This window comes from Gorilla gorilla, chromosome 12 (genome assembly GCF_029281585.2).
Source record: "Gorilla gorilla gorilla isolate KB3781 chromosome 12, NHGRI_mGorGor1-v2.1_pri, whole genome shotgun sequence".
NCBI lineage: Eukaryota > Metazoa > Chordata > Mammalia > Primates > Hominidae > Gorilla > Gorilla gorilla.
Genome location: NC_073236.2, coordinates 100,706,352 through 100,726,143, shown reverse-complemented (window position 1 = coordinate 100,726,143; position 19,792 = coordinate 100,706,352). Strand labels below are relative to the sequence as shown.

Below are 19,792 nucleotides of genomic sequence, written 5' to 3'. Positions count from 1 at the left end.
AACTCCAGTTGGTGAGCAAAATTAGTCCCAGAGTTGTAGCAAGTTATCTCAGCAGACGTAGATAAAATTGGTTTTTGTTTATATAAATAGGCAGTTCTAGCTGCTGGACTTGCAGAGAATTACATTTCTAGACCAATGTTACAGACCCTGAATGCTTTTTCCCCTTGGCCCCTCTACTGATTTAGTTGGGTATGACAAAAATGACCCAATTCGGATGATTAACTTTCACACAGGTAATAGAAATAGTACAAGCAGATAAAAATCTCCCAGTCCAAGGTGGACAGGAGCAATTTAAAGCAGAATGGAATCTAGTGAAGCACCTACATCCAAGCAGCAAGCAGATGAAGATGAGGCAAAAGAATCAGGAAATGGTGGTTAGGGTATATTCTTAAGGAAGTCAGGAGAAGTAATATACAAAAACCAGTCTCCAGGAGCTTCAAATGTTGCAAAACGCAAACAGAATATTTTTAAAAGAACAATTAATGTAGCAATAGCACATAATTAGTGGCCTTTGGAGAAGAATATGAATAGAGTAGCTGGAGCAAAACCCAAATTATAAGCAGTTGAGGAGTAGATGGGAGGAGAAAGATGGGAAGAGGGATCCTCAATATAGACTGTTCTTGGAAAAAGTTATTCTCATACCTTACAAGTAGAAATGCTAACTGATAAGACTTTTTGAAAAGTAATCTGGCAACCACTATCAAAATTAAAATACATCCTTTGCCCAGAAAATCCACTTTTGGGAATTTATCCTGTAAAAATAAAAGGATATACATACAAAGATTTTATTGCATGGTGGCAAAAAACAAAAATAATGTAAATGACCACCAGTAAGGGAATGGTTGGATACATTGTGGAATATGATTGTTATGGGCTGAATAGTGTCCCTCCAAAATTCATATGAAGTCCTAAGCCCCAGCACCTCAGAATGTGAATGTATTTTGAGATAAAGTCTTTAAAGAGGTAATTAAGTTAAAATGAGGTCATTAGGGTAGGCCTGAATCCAATCCAAGACTGGTATCCTTAATAAGAGGAGAAAACTTGAACACAGAAGAAAGACCACGTGAAGAAACAGGGAGAAGACAGCCATCTATAAGCCAAGGAGAGAGGCCTCAGAAAAAAACCCACCAACATCTTCATCTTGGGCTTCTAGCCTCCAAAACTATAAGAAAACTAATTTCTGTTGTTTAAGCCACTTAGTCTGTGGTACTTATTATGGCACCCCTAGCAAACTAATACAACTATATATGTAGCCATTAAAAAGAACAAATTAGAGCTATTAAGTGAGGTATTCTTAAGTGAAAAAAGAAGGTATTCTTAAGTGAGAAAACTCATTAAAAAATGTAAAATACAGAGAATTCTCAAAAAAAAACCACATATACATATATACACGTGTATGTGTAATTATAAATTAAGTATATATTTATACATGAGCAGGACAGCATGGAGAAAAATATGGAAGAATATAACCTTTGTTGTCAACGTGGGTTATAAATGGTCCTGGGCAAGGCAGGGATGTGAATAGAAGAGAAGAAAAAGGGGGAAAGAATGAATCATTCCTCCCCCAAAGCTCTACTAAAAATTACTCATATTTGTGCACATTTATAACATTTATGTCTATGTGTATATAAAATAAAATATAAATTTAATTAAACATTTTCATTGGTATGTGGTTTACGCCAGTGTATATATTAGCCATGGGAAAGACATATTTAAAGTCCTTTCCCACAGAAAATAACTATACACATCAAATTCCAAACATGTGTCAAGTGCTAAATTCATATCATTTTTCATGTGTTTTGCTTTAAAAACAGTATGACCTTCCTAAACAACTTTTTAAAAATATTACTATGTGATAACAGAGTTCCCACCAATAAAGCAAGGAACTGACTCAAGAAAAGAGTCTCTGATGATTTTTTAGTTCCTCTTCAACTATGCTCTTTATCTTCCAAAAGTGGCATGTATCCCTTTATCAATGATGTCCTGACACAGATGGGGCGCTTTATCAAATTCCCAGTGTTTTCTCTGCTAGTGTTCCCATCTATCCTATCCTATTTTTATTTTTATTTATTTTTTTGAGACAGGGTCTTACTCTGTCATGAGGTTGGACTGCAGTGTCGTGTTCACAGCTCACTGCAGCCTTGACCTCTTGGGCCCAAGTGATTCTCCCACCTCAGCCTCCTGAGAAGCTGGGACTACAGGCATACACCACCATGCTCAGCTAATTTTTCATTTTTTTGTAGAAATGGGTGTCTCACTGTGTTGCTGAGGATGGTCTCAAACTCCTGGGCTCAAGCGATCCTCCTGCCTCGGCCTCCCAAAGTATTGGTATTCCAGGCATGGGCCACCACACGCAGTTATCCTACCCTATTTTAAGTTTCAACCACATTTTAAGAGGTATTTTTAAGCTGGAATGGCAATTCACAATACATGTGATGTGTGTCTACTGTCTATCATTGGCAGTCTTCCTTAAAATGCCAACAGATAGCAACTGTGATCCAAGTGTCTTTCTACTATCTTCACCAATTAATTTGCCCATAACCTCTAAGCAGTAGATTCTAGTTTTTAGTAAACCAAAGCCATAACAAACAAGGAAAAAAACTTTTCAAATTCAAACTTCTCCAAATGAATCACGTTCCTTGATATACGACCACTTCACAGTAAACTGATTTACTAGATGAACTAAACAGATTGCTTCATATTTATAGAAACCATCATTTCTAGACAATAAAACGGTCAATGTCATCTGTGAATTCCACCTACAAATTTTTATCAATTTTCAGACTTTCTGAGTAATGGAAAGGCTATATCCCAAATATGATATATGCACACATTCAAAAGATAGTATAAGAGACACAGCCCCCATCCTCAAGGAGCTTAGAAGTACAATAGGGGAACTAGACATTAAACAAATAATTTAAACATAATAATAAACAAAAGTATAACTATGTAAGAGGCAGAGTAGTAAAAAGGTTAAGTGTGGGCTACATTGCCTACATTAAAATCTTTGTTCTTTCAATTACCAGACTGTAACCCTGCACGAATTACTTACTCCTTCTGGTAATATTACATACCAATATATTGTCAATCTTTAATAAATGTTACCTGTAGCTATTATTGATGTTCTTGTTAAAGTACAGGATACCATGAGGCTACTAAATGGGTGCCTAAGTTAATCTAGTGGTTCGGAAAAGATTAAAGTTGAAAGCTGAAGGGTGAGCAGAATTTAGGTGAAAAGTATATTGGTGAAGTGAGAGGGATAACATTCTGGGCAAAGGAAGCAGACTATATACAAGTGAAGGGAAAAGTAAAGGAAATGAAATGAGAGCTAGGTAGGGCCCAGATCACCGGCCAGATACAGGTGCATATACTAGGATAAGGAATACTGTAAGATGAGCAGATGTTTTCATAAGTGGGAGAGGGAACGAGATCAAGAGTTCTGGACTCCATTATGCTTGAGATCTTTCAGACATGCAATTAGCAAATAGGCAGTTTAACATATTAGATATTGGTAAGCAAGCTGAATTACATTTTTAATAATTTTATCATATAATGCCCTATCCTATCAAAATAAGAAGTGGTTAGATATTAAATCACTATAAAATAACAATGCCCTTCCCCCAACAATTCCATGTTGGTAAACAGGAAGGCCAGAGGAAAATTAGTGTAAAACAGGAACACTAGAAATGGCTTTTCCCCACATCTTTCTACTTTACTAAAACATGGCTGGATGTTCTAGGAAAGGAAGGGAGTCTGCTGACTCCTGGGCTCAACTGTGGCAAATACATTCTTCAAAATGGAAATAGTCACAGTTGCATTGTTGTTCTTTTTTTTTTTTTTTTTTTTTTTTGAGACGGAGTCTCATTCTGTCACCCAGGCTGGAGTGCAGTGGCACGATCTTGGCTCACTGCAACCTCTGCCTCCCCGGTTTAAGCAATTCTCCTGCCTCAGCCTCCCAAGTAGCTGGGATTACAGGCGCCCACCACCACATCTGGCTAATTTTTGTATTTTTAGTAGAGACAGGGTTTCGCCATTTTGGCCAGGCTGGTCTTGGAACTCCTAACCTCAGGTGATCCACCCACCTCAGCCTCCCAAAGTGCTGGGATTATAGGCATGATCCACTGCATCTGGTGACAGTTTTTGAAAATTATAGTATTATGCACAAATGGTTGGGTATAGAGGAAGAAAAACTGCCAAAGAATCATAGATCTGCTTTAGATTTCCAGATAAATCATATTAATTAGTATTTATTAAGTATTCACATAGCAATACTTCATAAGAATACTTTCCTAGACAAAATAAAGTATCTTAGTTTCGTAAATATTAACCACTGCCAACATGGCAAGAACAGTGGAGCTGTCATATGATAACATTCATGTTTACATAATAAAGTGGTCTTAAGTCTATGGTTCATGATTAACTTAGTAATTTTACATTTTTGTCACAAAACAATTAAACACAGAATATTTACAATGGCCTGAATAACACCTGCTCTTTTCTTGGAGACTGCTAAGAGGAGTTGTAATCAGATCTATCTTGGACATCTGACTTTATCTGTATGATCTTAGGCAACTCATTCAATCTCCAAAGTCTCAAGCGTCTCGCCTGAAAATGGCAATTATCACCACCAGAGGATAACATGATGATCAAATGAGATCACATATCAGAAAGTGCTTTATTTTATTTTTGAGACAGAGTCTCTGTCACCCAGGTTGGAGTGCAGTGGTGCAATCTTGGTTCACTGCAACCTTTGCCTCCCCTCTCCTCCCAGGATCAAGAGGTCCTCCCACCTCGGCCTCTACAGTAACTGGGACTACAGGTGTGTGCCACCATGCCCAGCTAATTTTTAAAATTTTTTTAGAGATGGGGCTTAGCCACATTGCCCAGGCTGGTCTTGAACTCCTGGGCTCAAGTGATCCTCCTGCCTCGGCTTCCCAAAGTGCTGGGATCACAGGCCACTGCACCCAGCCGAAAGTGCTTTAAAATGTGGTAGAATGCTAAATAATTATTAGTAGTCATTATTCACATTACCACATGAAGTAATGTGTAAATATTAACAGCTGAATTAAACATAAAAATCTAGATGAAGATTATACTTTAATTCCTCAATCTGATAAATTTCTCTTTAAAGATAATACCAACAAAATCCAGTTTACCCCACTTTCCATTAGATAATCCCACATATCAGTGGTTCTTAAACCATGCATAACAATAAACTGAAAAGCTTTTTTCTTTTTTTTTAAATGCAGGATTCTGGGCCCGACCACTAGAAATTCTACTTTAGTATGCCTGAGATGGAGCGAAGGAAGTGACTTTTTTTTTTTTTTCAATTGTGGTAAAATACACACAACACAAAATTTACCATTTAACCATTTCTACATGCATAATTCAGTGACACTGTTGTGCAACCATCACCACTATCCATCTCCAGAACTTTTTCATCATCTTGGCCTGGAACTCTGCACCTGTTAAACAATAACTCCCCAATTCCTCCTCCCTGCAGGCTCTGGAAACTACCATTCTACTTTCTGTCTCTATGAATTGAACTATTCTAGGTATCTCAGAAGTGAAATCATATAGTATTTGTCCTTTTATTTTTGGCTTCTTTCACTTAGTAAAATATTTTCAAGATTCGCCCATGCTGCAGCATCAGAATTCTATTCCTTTCTAGGGCTGAATAGTATTCTATTATATGCATGTATATACTACATTTATCTATTCATCTGGTAACTGAAATGTGGTTTGTTTCTACCTTTTGGCTATTGTGAAAAGTGCTGCCTATAAACACTGGTGTACAAATATCTGTTCAAATCCCTGCTTTCAATAGCTAGAAGTGGAACTACTAGATCATATAGTAATTCTATGTTTAGTTTTTTGATGAACTGCCATACTGTTTTTTACAGAAGCTATACCATTTTAGATTCCCACCAGCAATGCACAGTTTCCAATTTCTTTACATCCATGTGGTTGTCCTTTGGTTTTCATTTTTGGTTTTTTATTTTAAATAATCGCCACCCTAATTGGTATGAAGTGGTATCTCACTGTGGTTTTCATTCCCATTTCGCTAATGATGAGTGTGCCTTTACAAAACAAAACAAAACACCTCTCGTGATACTGACAGAGTGGCCAGTTAAGAGATCATATTCTTCATAAAACACTGATCCAATATTAGGCAGCCCTCAAAATAGGGAAGAAACGAGCAAGAAAGTTGACTCATAAAGTAGCGTTCAAAAGTAGCCAACCTGGCCCGGCACAGTGGCCCATACCTGTAATCTCAGCACTTTGGCCATCCCTGGCCAACATGGGCAGATCACCTTGAGGTCAGGAGTTCAAGACTAGACTGGCCAACATGGTGAAATCCCATCTCTACTAAAAATACAAAAAATTAGCCAGGCATGGTGGCACACACCTGTAATCCCAGCTACTCGGGAGGCTGAAGCATGAGAAGTGCTTGAGCCTGGGAGGTGGAGGTTGCAGTGAGCCATTGTGCCATGGCACTCCAGCCTAGGCAACAAGAACAAGACTCTGTCTCAAAAAAAAAAAAAGAAAGAAAGAAAAGAAGCCAACCTAAAAAAGCTCCCAATGACCAATGCTGCAACAATTTACACAACAAAATAAGTAGCAATAGTATTGGATTATAACCCAAAAAGTAAAATAAATGTCCTTGAGTCTCCTACTAGAGGGCAGTGACTGTCTCACTCATCTTCATATCCTAACACTTCCCATGTTCATGGTACTAGTATAGTCAATCAACTGATGTAATCTTGGCTTTCATTTATCCTCTCTTTCTGAGATCTGAGTCTCACTCTTTTTATTGAAATAATCTATTTACAAAAACTCTGGGCCAGGCACAGCGGCTCACACCTGTAATCCCAGTACTTTAGGAGGCAGAGGAAGGTGGATCATTTGAGGTTAGGAGTTCGAGACCAGCCTGGACAACATGGTGAAATCCCATCTCTACTAAAAATACAAAAAAAAAAAAAAAAAATTAGCCAGGCATGGTGGCACGCGCTTGTAATCCCAGCTACTTGGGAGGCTGAGGCTGGAGAATCACTTAAGCCTGGGAGGCGGAGGTTGCGGTAAGCTGAGATCACACCACTGCGCTCCAGTCTGGACAACAGAGTGAGACCCTGTCTCAAAAAAAAAAAAAAAAAACACTCTATGCATAAACACTAAATGCAGATTACTAAATAGCAAATAATTCATCTTCAAATGGTAGCGCCTAGGGCTAGTTTAGTTCAACAAACTCTTATCAAGCACCTTTTAATATGCCAATCCAGAGAAATGTCTGATCCAACTTTTTCCTCTATGATCATTTTTCTTCTTTGTGGGGGCTGGGGGCTGGTTGACATAGTAACATAGTAACTGAGCTCTTACATACAGTATTTTTTGTTTGTAAGAATCTTTAGCAGGCCTGGTGTGGTGGCTCATGCCTGTAATCCCAGCACTTTGTGAGGCCGAGGTGGGCGGATTACCTGAGGTCAGGAATTCGAGACTGGCCTGGCCAACATGGCAAAACCCCATCTCTATTAAAAATACAAAAATTAGCCAGGCGTGGTGGCAGGCGCCTGTAATCCCAGCTACTAGAGAGGCTGAGGCAGGAGAATTGCTTGAACCTGGGAGGTGGAGGTTGCATTGAGCCCAGATCGCGCCATTGCACTCCAGCCTGAGCGACAGAACGAGACTCTATCTCAAAACAAACAAACAAACAAAAAAAACCAAAAAACTTTAGTGCTTATTGCATCTTTTTAATGTATAGTTTATGTATATCAGTGCTTTTCAAACTTAAATCACCTAGCAATTTTGTTAAAAATACAGCTTCCAATTCAGTAGTTCTTGGGTAGAGCATTTTTTGTTGTTGTTGTTTTGTTTGTTTGTTTTTTGAAACAGAGTCTTATTCTGTCACCCAAGATGGAGTGCAGTGTTGCGATTTTGGCTCACTGCAACCTCAACCTCCTGGGTTCAAGCGATTCTCCTGTTTCAGCCTCCCGAGTAAATGGGACTACTGGTGCACGCCACCACACCTGGCTAATTTTTGTATTTTTAGTAGAGACGGGGTTTCACTATATTGGTCAGGCTGGTCTCAAACCCCTGACTTCAGGTGATCCACCCGCCTCGGCCTGCCAAAGTGCTGGGATTACAGGTATGAGCCACTGCGCCTGGCCAAGCATTTGGTATTTTTATCAACCTCTCAGGTGGGACCAACACTGCTAGTCTGAGGAATGTCCTTTGTGCAGTGAGAGTGTACACATCTGTTTATTTGCTGGATTTTTACCTCCTCGAGGGTAGTGAGCAAGTCTTACTTTGTACCCTAGTTCCTGGTACTTAAGCAGCTCAAGTACTACACTGTGAATAAGTGAATGAAATTACATAATGCAGTGTGTTCTACTTTTGATGTTTCACCTGTGAATCCAAATGAAAAATTCTACTTTCCCATACGTATAAATAATCGTCTATAAGCCCCTTAACTCTTTTCCAACTCCTTTTTTCTACTGTTTTAGCTCAGGAAAGCCTCACCTCATTCATGAACAAAAAAATGAACTTAAACATAACGGGATCACTCCTATTGGCATATAAAAGAACTCAAAACAAGAAAAAAAAAGTTTTCCTTGTCCTCACATCCCCCAGTGTTCACCACATTCTTTGCCTTTCAGAGGCAGATTCCTCAAAAGGATCTCCACAGTCACCTTTTCTATACCAGCCCCCCAGGCTTCTCCACCCAGGGCTGTCATGGTCACCAGGGGATGCCATTCTATAATATGGCCAGGACTAAATCCCTGCCCGCATCTCATCTGACCTCTTGGCAGTATGACAGTTGACCACTTCCACTTTCTTGCCACTCCTTCTTCATTTAACTTCCAAGTCACCATTCTCTCCTAATGGTTTACTCCAATGGACACAACATAGCCCAATTATGATCATTTCTCACCACCTACACTACTACTAGTTCATACTGCCATCACCTCTTTCTTCTAAAATAGTCACTTTGCTTCATTATTACGCCCACAAAAGTCTGTTTTTCTTCACAAATTGACCATAATTAAATTTTCAACTTAAGTTTATGTCGCTCCTTCGCCTAAAATCCTCGAGTGTTCTACTATCACTAGTGCTAAAGCCCTACATGAAGTGGTCCCTGTCTCTGTCTCCAAACGTAACTTTTCTCACTCTTCTTCACATATGCTATACTCTAGTCATACTAGCTTTTTTTCTTTTTTCTTTTTGGAGACAGGGTCTCACTCTTTCACCCAGGCTGGAGTGTAGTGGGAGGATCATAGCTCACTGCACATACTGCTTGTCTTGATGTTTCTTGCACATCCCAAGCTTGTCTTGCTTCAAGATCTTACACTAACTACCCTCTTCTAGGGTGCTCCTCCACCAGATTTTTTGCATTATTGGCTGCTTCTGAACATTCTGGTCTCTTCTCAAATGTCACCTCCTCAGAGAGGCTGTCCTCGACCATTATTTTTAAGAGTACCCCCTGCTCTCCTGCCTCTCAGACCCTACTTATCACAACCTCCTTTATTTTCTTTATTCTACTTACTGTTATCTAAAACTACAGTATTTCTTTGTCTATTTATTTGTCTGCTTTCTCCTACTAGAATGTAAGAGACTTTGTCTCATCACCCGATTTCTCCTGGTATCTAGAACACTGCTTGGCATTTCTGTTGGTGGGTTGAATGAATAAATGAAATGATTAAAAACCAAAACACACTAAATAAATTTATAATTCAAGAAAAAGCAACTTGAAATTTTACAAAACTAAAAGAAATCTGAAAGTGTGATATGAAATAAAATATCTTCAAAGCAAGACAAATTTAAATCCACTTGAAAGCTCTAAATTAGTTGTAAAAATAGTCTCTCCAAACTAGGCATTTGAGAAAAACTTCGTAATACTTAAATTCCCAAATTAAAAGTTTAAAATGAAAATGACAATTTACTTCTAAGTATCAAAGTGCTACAATGTTAACTTCAGAAATTTAATGAGGCAATATTACTTCTTTGGTAAACTGTGACTCTTAAAAAGCCACGTTAAGCATATACAAAGATGTCAAAAAATCAGTTATTAATACTATAGAAATACTTTTTTAAATAAATGCATTTTTTAAACTAACATGATTTAACAAAAGGATCTCTAACCTTCCAATGATCTTGAAAGATAGGCACTATTTTCCCCTACACATATAATGAAGATATACAGGCCATTCTTCCGTATGTGAATAATTAAGACCTGGGTTAGAATCTTTCCTATTTCTATCATATTTTCCTGAAATGCATGATCATCTATGTGGTTAGTTCTTAGTAAACTACAGTAGTAAACAACTTCTAGTGTTATTGCAATGAGGAGGCACATTTCTGTACTCTATAGCAAAGTACTGGCAATCCAAATGACTTGGTATCACTTACACTTTCACTTCCACCAAGACATAACACGGTCAGAGTCTGACATAAAGGTGTTGAGTGTTTCTGATTACAATGCCATTGCCAAATATATAAGCAGTTCTGTTCAGAGATAATTTTCACACTCAACAAATATATTCTGGTAGGTCTTCACTAAATTAAGATTATTTAACACAATATCTAATCTATTTGTTAAGAAATGAGAGGGAATGACAAGCACAAAAGCCCAGAGACAGGAGATTGTTTAGGGGAGCAAACAGCAAGGAGACCAGTGTGACTACAGCAGAGTCAGCAGAGCTGGAGATGAGATGAGAGAGATAGTAGGAGGCCAGATCACGTAACGACTTTGACTTTTGAGTGTGATGGAGTGGCAATTATGGAAAGCCAAATAGAAGGCCTTTCCAGTCTCTCTAAAAGGATACATTGCTACTTTTACTGGAAGGAACAAAAAGTTCATTGCTATAGTTTCAGATTCCATGTTGCAATTAACCTAAAAGAAACTACCACTTGTGGGGTTTGACATTAAAGAAAAATACAGTATTGATAATATCTGAAAAAGCTGTTACATACCTTAACTCTTTTCAAATACTGAATGTAGGAGGCTGAGTTTTTCTTCATATATTTCAACTAAAACAGCATATCACAAACCGGTTGAATGTAGAAACAGAAAATGAGAATCCAGATCGTACTATTAAGAGATTTGCAAAAAATACTAAACAATGCCACTCTCTGCTAATTTTTGTTTGTTTGTTTTGGAAAACAGTTTTCTCTTTTTCTTTTTTCTTTCTTGGAAAACAGTTATCTTAGTATTAAAAATGTTACTGTTGTTAACATGTAATGGGTTCATTATTTTTAAATAAATCAGTAATTATTGAAATTTTTTCTTTTATTTAAAAATTGATGGGTATAACGCATACAAACAGTACTTTTGGGGAGCCTTGATAATTTTTTAAGAGTGTGAAGGGGGCCGGGTGCGGTAGCTCACGCCTGTAATCCCAGCTCTTTGGGAAGCCGAGGCGGGTGGATCACGAGGTCAGGAGTTCAAGACCAGCCTGACCAAGATGGTGAAACCCCGTCTCTACTAAATATACAAAAAATTAGCCAGGTGTGGTGGCGAGAGCCTGTAATCCCAGCTACTCAGGAGGCTGAGGCAGAGAACTGCTTGAACCCGGGAGGCTGGGAGGCGCAGGCTGCAGTGAGCCAAGACTGTACCACTGCACTCCAGCCTGGACGACAGAGCAAGACTCCGTCTCAAATAAATAAATAAACAAATAAAGACTGTGAGGGGGTTCTGAGACCAAAAAACTTGAGAACTACTATCTACCAATCTAAGATAACCCTGGAATAACATTCCCAATTACCAGTAACAATTTCTAAGGACTCTTTGTTTGGTTAACTATGAAAAATCTATTTACAAATAACTTAGCCACATACAGCCTCTTTGTAAGGATACATTGCTACTTTTCCCTATTCCCCTACCAAAACCACAAGCCATAAACCTGTTAGTCCAGTGGTTTTCAAAACTTTTAGATGGAGAGAAGCTCCCAAGAGAAATCTTCACTGAGCCACAATATATAATACAAATAAAAGTAGGGCCAACCAGGTTAAAATGGGGATGGTGTCCTCAGTCTCCAGTTCATCCTTCCTCTCAGCTACCGTAACAGCCACGTAAGGCACTTCATACAGTTAGACTGAATGAAGTTTAAAAACCTCTGTTACAAACCAGCTGTTCAAATTTGCTGCTTGCAAAAGTTTCAGAAAGATTCTGGCATTGTTTCACAATGATCATTTTCAACTCCACCCTCCAGTAGACACCAGATGTATGGTGTTTGCATCTACACAGAGAACCACAAAACTGTTTATATCTCAGAGAATTCTCAGACTCCTGAGAATATCTAGAGATTCCAGTTTGAAAAACTACTTGAGGACTGGTAGATGGGTACAGGTCAACCTGAAAAGGCTTCCTGTACGAAGACACACTATGATTAAGCTAGGGGAAAAGTCTTAGCGCAGAGATGAGAGATTCAGTTAGGAAAAGCTAAGGTAAGGCATATTTCCTAGGTTATCAAGAGAACTAACAGCCAGGCAAAATGTGGCTCATAAGTACCAGAGTTCTGCAGGCTACATTTGCAAGTTTGTGTTTGAGACACTGAAATAAGTCCTCATTCTCCTGAATCTGGGGCAGAAGTGGCGTTTCCTACTCTAATGAGTTCTCTATTCTAGTCAAAATTAAAATGATGAAAACACACCAAGCCTTAATAGGAATACTTGCTTCTGAGATAAAAATTATTTCAGTTCCACATATTCTGAAATTTATATAGGATAGAGCCATGTGCAAAGAGGACAGAGAGGAATCATTAGAGTTTTAACAATGAAGCAGGAAAATTATTTTAGCAACATTACAGAATGGTTGAGATAGACTGTTGGGTATGTAGAAGTCTAGGTATGTGCTGACCAAAGGCAATTAGGAAATAATTTCACAAGTCAGTCAACGGTGCTTTCAATCTCTTTTTAGTGTTTAATAGCATTTTCTATGCATTTTACAGTTGATACCTGAGAAGCTAGATGTTTATGTGGAGCTATCTGGCTACCCAAATTCCTCCTATAAAAGAAACAATGCAGATCATCTAATTTAGAAAAACAAACCTTGATTGACTACTAAGGTGAAGGGCTAAGGAAAAAAGATTTTAATAATTCAGTAAGTATTAAAATGAACATCTACAAGCTATAACCTAGACAGGGGAAAGCGAGACTTTCTCCTTAAGCAGACTTGGCTAGAGATAAAATTTTTAAAAGAAGGAAGAGGACAGCCTTATATTTTTACATTACATATCCCTTCCTCATCATTCCCTCTAAACTTTCTAATAGGTTTAAGACATCTCTAGGAAACAACCTGTTCATTCTACTCAATTTTACATAAGTTTATTGATGGAAATCTGTGCCACATCTCACTAGCACATACTCTTCAACTATCTTCTTTCTCATATTAAGAGCAGAATAAAAGAGATGCCTATGAGACATACTTTTTAAAAATTATTTATCAGGCTAAATTCATGTATTACTTTGGTGTAAAATAATCAAATAGCATTTAGCACAGAATCAAGTCATTTCAAATATCTTAAGCTTATTTATTACCTAATAAAATGTTACCAAAGAGATCTGTATTTGAAAGTCACTAAAAATATCTTGGCTGGCCGGGCACGGTGGTTCACGCCTGTAATCCCAGCACTTTGGGAGGCCAAGGCGGGCGGATCATGAGGTCAGGAGATCGAGACCATCGTGGCTAACAATGTGAAACCCCGTCTCTACTAAAAATACAAAAAAATTAGCCAGACGTGGTGGCGGGCGCCTGTAGTCCCAGCTACTCGGTAGGCTGAGACAGGAAAATGGCGTAAACCCAGGAGGTGGAGCTTGCAGTGAGCCGAGATCGCACCACTGCACTACAGCCTGGGCAACAGAGCGAGACTCCATCTCAAAAAAAAAAAAAATCTTGGCTGAAATACATATTTACTTTTCTTCAAGCAATATAAAGAATTGCCAGAAATAAAATCCCTAAGAGCTACCTATACCTACCAATAATTAGCTACACAATCTTGGATTAAGAGATTTAACCAATCTCTATGAGGGATGGGGAGAGTTGGATGATCTATAAAATCTCCTTAAGCTGTAACATTCTTTACTATTTTCTTAAACTCAAGGAAATTCATGAGGATCTGACAGGAGACAAGCCTATGGAAAAAAGTAGACTTTATGTATGGCAAGAGTTTTAAAAGAAATCCAACAATTTAGGCACCAACCATGACTATATAACACTTTATATATACAAATATATGCAAATTGAAGAGATGCAAATATGAGCTATAAATTAAAATTTCGTCATTTTTATCAGGTAGAATTTCCTACATATCAGCATATAGCTAATTCTTTATGACAGTTATAGGGACCATTAAGGAAGTGGTCCATGAACCAAAGCATCAACATGTTCTGTTAAAAATGTAAATTCCTGGATGCCCCACTCAAGACTTTCTGATTCAGAAACTCTGGGAATGCAGGCTAGCAAAGAATGTTTTAACAAGCTGTCCAAGTGATTCTGATGCTTGATAAAGTTTGGCAACCACTGATCTAAAGCACAAGACCTCTTTTTTTTCTTTATTGAGATGGGGTCTCGCTCTGTCACCCAGGCTGGAGTACAGCAGTGCCATCTCAGCTCATTGCAACCTCTGCCTCCCAGACTTGGGCTCAAGTGATTCTCCCATCCCAGCCTCCCCAGTAGCTGGGATTACAGGCATGCACCATCATGCCCAGCTAATGTTTTGCATTTTTGGTAGGGATGGAGTTTCACCATGTTGCCCAGGCATGTCTTGAACTCCTGAGCTCAAGCAATCCACGTGCCTTGGCCTCCCAAAGTGCTGGGATTACAGGTGTGAGCCACTTTGCCCAGTGAAGTTAATTCTTAACCCTTGATTAAAACAGTTTAAGTGCTGAACATTATTATTTCTTGGAAATTAAATGTCTAAGCTTTAAATTAACTATTTTTTAATTTACATATTTTTATTAGGAAATGTTTATATCAGTACAGCAAAACTAAATTTTAGAGACACTGGGCATCATTAGTTTAGATATCATTAGTTTATTACAAAAGAAAGACATGAAAATTATTTTTACATGATAGAAGATTTCAGAATTACAGAATGGGCAGCTTCATGTTGATGCCATTTCAATATGATTTATTTCAGTCCATATAGTTTGCAAGAATGTCACCATCTTTAAATGAGAAGTAATCCTTGCTGTCTAGAACTACTTTGGTGCCTACATATTCTGGGAGAACTCTATCTCCAACTTACATGTTAACTGGTTAACTCTCCACCCTTTACTTTAGAGTCTGATCCAACATCTACTGTTGCTTACAATACTTTTCCTTGAGATTTTTCTGGAAGCATGTCTCCTTTGGTTACAGTTTCAGGCATATTCCTTTCATCAATACATGGTCATACAGTGGAAGAAACCTTCTAAAAGCGTGTGCTGACAAAACTCCCACTGCTACAGCTTGTACTCTACTCTCCTAAATTAACTATTTGTTATTAATCACAATACTATATCTATAAGAAGACTTCACTTCACATAATGGGAAAAAATACTTGCAATTCATATATTTGATAAGGAACTTACATTCAGAATATATAAAAAATTTGGCCAGGTGCGGTGGCTCACGCCTGTAATCCCAGCACTTTGGGAGGCCGAGGCAGGCAGATCACGAGGTTAGGAGATCAAGACCATCCTGTCTAACACAGTGAAACCCCATCTCTACTAAAAATACAAAAAATTACCCAGGTGTGCTGGCAGGCGCCTGTGGTCCCGGCTACTCAGGAGGCTGAGGCAGGAGAATTGCCTGAACCCGGGAGGTGGAGGTTGCAGTGAGCCAAGACTGTGCCACTGCACTCCAGCCAGGGCAACAAAGCGAGACTCCACCTCAAAAAAAAAATATTCTTACAACTCAACAGTAAAAAGACAACCCAATTTTAAAATGGGCAAAGGATCTGAACAGATATTTCTTCAAACAAGATCTACAAATGTTCAATACGCACATGAAAAAATGTTCATCATTAACTATTAGGGTAATACAAATGAAAACCACAATGAGATATCACCTCATATCCACTAAGATGGCTAGAATAAAAAAGACAAGTGTTGGTGAAAATATAGAGAAACTGAAACCCTTCCACACTGCTAGTGGGAATGAAAATATGCAGCTATTCTTAATAGCCAATAGGTAGAAACAACCCAAATGTTCATCTATTGATGAATGTATAAGCAAAATGTAGTATACGTCAATGCAACACAATACTATTTAGTCGTAGAACAAAATGAAGTACTGATACATGCTAAAATATGGATGAACCTTGAAAACATTTTGCTAAGTGAAAAAAGGCAGTCATGAAAGACTACATATTATGAGTCCATTTATATGAAATGCCCAGAACACACAAATCCATAAAGACAGAAAATAGATTAATGGTTACCTGGGGCTGGAGGTTTGGAGGATGATAGCTAAAGGGTATGGAGTTCTTTCTGAGGTGATGAAAATGATTTATAATTGATTGTGCAATAGTTGCACAGCTCTGTAAATATACTAAAAACTACTGAATTGTATAGGTTAATACTAGTTCCTTGATATTTTTTTGGATGGCATACCATAAGCCCAGGCAACAAAAGCAAAAATAAACAACTTGGACTACATCAAACTAAAAAGCTTCTGCACAGCAAAGGAAACAATCAACACAATGAAAAGGCACCCTACAGATTGGGAGAAAATGTTTACAAACCATATATCTTTTTTTATTGTTTTGGAGACAGAGTCTCACTCTGTTGCCCAGGCTGGAGTGAAGTGGCACAATCTTGACTCACTGCAACCTCCGCCTCCCCAGTTCAAGTGATGCTCCTGCCTCAGCCTCTGGAGTAGCTGGGATTACAGGCCCTGCTAATTTTTAGTAGAGATGGGGTTTCCCCATTTTGGCCAGGCTGGTCTCAAACTCCTGACCTCAAGTGATCCACCTGCCTCGCCCTCCCAAAGTGCTGGGATTACAGGCATGAGCCACTGTGCCCGGCCAAGACTGTTTTTTTCTGAAGAAGACATACTAATGACCAACAGGTATATGAAAAGGTACTCAACATCATTAATCATCAGAGAAATGCAAACCAAAACCACAATGAGATATCATCTCACACCTGTTAGAATGACTCTTTTGGTAAGAGATAACAAGTGTTGGTGAGGGTGTGGAGAAAAGGAAACCCTTGTAGACTGTGGATGGGAATATAAATTGGCACAGCCATTATGGAAAATAGTAATGGAGGTTTCTCAAAAACTTAAAAATAGAACTACCATATGACCTAGCTGGGTATGTACTCAAAGGAAATGAAATCAGCACCTGGTAGAGATATCTGTGCTCCTGTGTTCATTGCAGTATTAGTCACAATAGCCAAGTTATGGAAACAATGTGTCAATTGACAGATGAATGAAAAAAGAAATTGTGATACACACAGATACACACAATGGAATATCATTCAGCCTTAAAAAATGAGATACTGCCATTTGCAACTACATGGATAATAAACCCAGAGGACATTACACTCAGTAAAATAAGCCAGACACTGAAAGAAAATGCTGATGACATCGCTTATATATGGAAATCTGCAAAAAGTCTAACATATAGAAACAAAAGAGCAGGCCAGGCGTGGTGACTCATACCTGTGATCCAAGCAGTTTGGGAAGCCAAGGCAGGAGGATTCCTTGAGACCAAGAGTTCAAGACCAGCCTAGGCAACACAGTGAGACCCTGTCTCTACAAAAAATTTAAAGAAAAATAGCTGGGTGTGGTGGTACACACCTTTAGTCCTAGCTACTTGAGAGGCTGAGGAGGGAGGATCACTTAAGCCCAGGAGGGGGAGGTTGCAGTGAGCCGAGATTGCACCACTGCACTCCAGCTTGGGCAACAGAGTGAGACCTTGTCTCAAAAAAATAATAAAATACAGCAAGGAGACATGGAGAAAAACAAAAACAAAAACGTGTTTAACTGTCTTTTAGTCTATTTGCATTGCTATAAAGAAATACCTGAGGCTGGGTAATTTATAAAGTAAAGAGTTTTACTTGGCTAACAGTTCTGCAGGCTGTACAAGAAGCGTGCCGCTAGCATCTGCTTCTGGTAAGGACCTCAGGAGGTTTCCAATCATGGCAGAGCCAAAGGGGGAGCAAATGTGTCACATGGCAAGAGAGAGGGGAAGTGTGTCACGCTCTTCTGAACAACCAATTCTCACATGAACGAATAGAGCAGGAATTCACACATTACCTCTGGGACAAGGATGGCACCAACCCATTCATGAGGGACCTGCCCCATGACCCCAAACACTTCCCACCAGGCCCCCACTGTCTAACACTGAGATGCGAGACTGGAGGTGGACAAATTTCAACATGAAATTTGGAGGGGTCAAATATCCAAACTATATCAAACTGCAAAAGTAGTTTCATTATTATGCCTAGATCAACTGTTGAACAACTAGATGATACAGAAATAAACTTTATGCATAGCATTATATGTATCCTGACAGCATTCTAGGCACCCATCCTAACTATACCTAGTTTGAATTATATTTATTTAGAAACTATAAAAATTTTGTTCCAAATGTTGAAATTTCTGACAAAGCAACATTTATATTAGGAATATAAGGAAATGTTTAAAATATACTTAAACAGAAAACAAACTAGCAATGTCTCCTTCATAAAATGCTTGACAAACTTCAGAATAATTTTTTGCTTTTAATTACCAGCAGTATATAGGGAAAAAGGATTTTCAAAGTTGAGGACTTCCTAAATGTACTCCAGGTAACACCAGGTGAAGGTGAGGGAACAGCTTAATGCTACTCACTGCTTGCACAAAAGAAAAAATCATTTTTTATGACCTGCCTATGTATTGAGTTTCATTTTGATTCTTTTTTTAATTAAAAAGTACTACTTTAGGCCAGGCTCAGTGGCTCATGCCTGTAATCCCAGCACTTTGGGAGGCTAAGGTGGGCGGATCATTAGGTCAGGAGTTCGAGACCAGCCTGACCAACATGGAGAAACCCCATCCCTACTAAAAATGCAAAAATTAGCCAGGCGCGGTGGCAGGCCCCATAATCCCAGCTACTCGGGAGGCTGAGGCAGGAGAATCGCTTGAACCTGGGAGGCAGAGGTTGCAGTGAGCTGAGATCATGCCATTGCATTCTAGCCCGGGCGACAGTGTGAGACTCTGTCTCAAAAAAAAAAAAAAAAAAAAAGTGCCACTTTGGCCCGGTGTGGTAGCTCAAACCTGTAAACCCAGCACTTTGGGAGGCTAAGGCAGGAGGATTGCTTGAGCCTACGAGTTCAAGACCAGTCTGGGCAACATAATGAGAGTTCATCTTTACCAAAGGGGAAAAAAAATTAGGTGGGTGTGGTGGTACACACTTGTAGTCCTAGCTACTCAGCTAGACTAGGTTGAGGTAGGAGGATTACTAAAACCCAGGAGGCCAAGGCTGTAGAGAGCCGTGATCATACTACTGCACTCCAGCCTGGGCAATAGAGCAAGACTCTGTCTCAAAAAAAAAAAAAAAATTCTGCTTCGTTTTAAAAGGGTTATTGAGGGGAAACAACAAGGATTTTGAAGTCCAGAAGATCAGGTTATATAGATTCTGGAAAAGAAAGACTGGTGCGGCCGGGCACGGTAGCTCACGCCCGTAATCCCAGCACTTTGGGAGGCTGAGGCTGGTGGATCACTTGAGCTCAGGAGTTCAAGACCAGCCTGGCCAACAAGGCAAAACCCTGTCTTACCAAAAATACAAAAATTAGCCAGTGTGGTGTGTGGTGTGGTGGCATGCACCTG

The 19,792-nt window shown here is 38.9% G+C and overlaps 1 protein-coding gene across 2 annotated transcripts in view; it reads right to left on the bottom strand.

Moving 5' to 3' along the window:
* Window positions 1–19,792, bottom strand: part of SOS1 (SOS Ras/Rac guanine nucleotide exchange factor 1) — a 140,168-nt gene that overhangs the window by 102,531 nt on the left and 17,845 nt on the right. The window lies entirely within an intron of this gene.